We start from the raw sequence: 2,539 nt of genomic DNA, 5'->3' as shown, positions 1-2,539 counted from the left end.
AGCTTAGTGCTGCTCAGACAAAGCCACAAAGTCCCAGTCTGCTTCAACTAGAGAACATTTCAATTCAAGTCAACCTTTTCAGAAAAGTAAACTGAAATCATCCAATTCAGAAAGGATCAAAATAAACAGTGTTTAACAATATTTTTCCATTATCATTTCATATCATAATTCATTGGTTGACTGAACATGAGACAAATGTTGATAAAATCCCATCTCTGAAATTTTAAAAGAACTGGGTTCAATATCTCTGGCACCTGCACACAGTACATCTCAGCCATCAGATCAGGACAAACTCAAATGTTTCCAATGTTTTCGGAGTCTTTGCTACTTTCTAAGTGCCTAAATGTATATTTGGAATATTTCTCAATATAAAGAGCAAATATGATTTGATCACACTATTTCTAGTTTCCATATAAAGTTACATCCACAATCTCTTTTCAAGAGCCTTCAGATTTAACAATAAAACCTCTATTAATCAGACATTAGATTGGTAGCTTAAAATGTCCAATGACTTGAATGCAAGCCATTTTTTCTCCTTTGGTATTTGTTGTTGGACGTCTGTATATTTTTTTAATATACTGTACATGATTATTTCTATGGAGGGGTTGGATGGACTCTTTATGAGACCATTGAGTATTAACCACACTGCTCTGTGCTCATGGAAACTCGCAGGCCTTTCTGAGGTCTCCTGCCCTTCTCCCATAAGCAGGACAAGGACATTTAACATTAGTGCAAACTTTTGCTCTCTCAGCTAAAGCACCATTTCCAGTGCTATCAGGCTTTATATCCATAACCCCACCCAAGCACCCATTTACCCCACCCTCCTGGCACAGCAACCCAAAACCCCATCCCACACGCATACACACATGCACACACGCATACACACACGCACAGCCATGTAAAATTGTTAGAAAGAAAAATAGCTGTAGCACAACACGTTATTTTAAGAAATACGAATGTAGACAGACAGAAAAAAACAATACATCCTCAAACCTCTGATTCTATTGTCCACAAGGATACAAAGAGCAAGAGAAAGCGAACTCAAGTAAATATCTGTATGATTACACACACTTTTCTGCATATGTATTCAAGAGGAGGGCATCTGTGGCTTAGTCAGGGAGGCCCATTCTGGATAAATTATAGACATACTTTTAATATCTCTAGTCTAACAGTAGACTAAGATTGAGGGCAAAAAGCTTTGGTTAATCAACAAACAACATAAGACTTTGGGGGAAATATTAAAGGTCCAAGAAACATATGTTTAAGACGGCTCACAGGGCTCACTTCGAGACAAAATGGGTTTAAGCAGTCCATACCAAGTACCACTACATAAAGATCACAAACCAGGTAAACATACTGTATCCAGCTTACATTGGTCTGCCTGTGGGAGTCAAACTGTGCATTAATAAACCCCATCTTTATCATAACAGAGAGGCAAAAATAGAAACCAAAACTATCAAGACCTAGCCAACCCCTGACAATGACCAACAAGGGTAAACAAAGAGTTATGCAAATCTGCACCAAGAGAGCCATGAAGTAAACAAGCAACTGTCCAATGAGTTGTTTAACAATATGGTATTTTGCTTCTGTGGTACCGTGGACCTATTATCACTGTGGTTCCTCAGAGAACACGTGTAGTTATGAGAGAAGCTGGTGAACAGATGGGGTAGACACGAAGTTTGTTATCCAAGTTGTCTGAGACCCCTCCAGCCTGCGCCCACAGCAAAACCATGTAGTTGCCAGTGCCACGTGAAAAACTGTGCCCCATGCACATGCACAACCACACACAACACACACACACACAACACACACCACACAGCACACACACACACATCACACACAGCACACGCACAGTGCCCCTTTGCGTCTTGTGTCTGCCTCCTCCTTCTTTCCCTTCTTGTACATTAAGAGCATAAAGCAAACTCACGTAAATTTCTTTAAGTCTAGACTGTCAAGTCCAATGATTATCGATGATTAATGTAGGTTTTTTTTGTTTTTTTTTAAGGTCACACAACCCAGCCTGTTTGTATCTCAACCCGACCATGGTCTCATTTAGAGATCTTAACTTGTATATTTCTGGGGTTTTTGGCAGCTCGTCGTCAAAACCTGAACAACACCAGTGAAGGAGCACAACTTCACCACCACAGACAGACAAAAGGACTGATCTCAGTTGCAACTGGTTTGTTTCAAAGTACCCGTTTCGTTGACAAAAGTGCCCTCCTCAGTGACAAAGTGCATTCATAGCCTGCCTCTTTCCAATTAAGGTGCAAAGGACTGATAGCTGAACTAAAGCACTACTGCAGAAGTTATAGGGTGAGGTGGAGGGGGTCTAAATCACACGCATGTTCTGTTCTTGACTCAAAGGCTCAACGTGCTAGTTTGGAAAATAACATTGGATTTGGAGTACAATAAGACAACTTGGATATTTTAAGACTAACAAATCCAGATGTATGGAGTCACTAACAATATTCAAACAGATATGTCAGCTCTGGTGTTTTCCCCTTCTCTACAGGATACCTGGACCCAGTGAGTGAGTGTG

The sequence above is a fragment of the Morone saxatilis genome, unplaced genomic scaffold (assembly GCF_004916995.1).
Source record: "Morone saxatilis isolate NCDOM2014 unplaced genomic scaffold, NCSU_SB_2.0 Contig12, whole genome shotgun sequence".
In the NCBI taxonomy this organism is placed as follows: Eukaryota; Metazoa; Chordata; class Actinopteri; family Moronidae; genus Morone; species Morone saxatilis.
The sequence above is the reverse complement of the archived record's forward strand: the minus strand, read 5'-3'. Positions refer to the sequence as shown.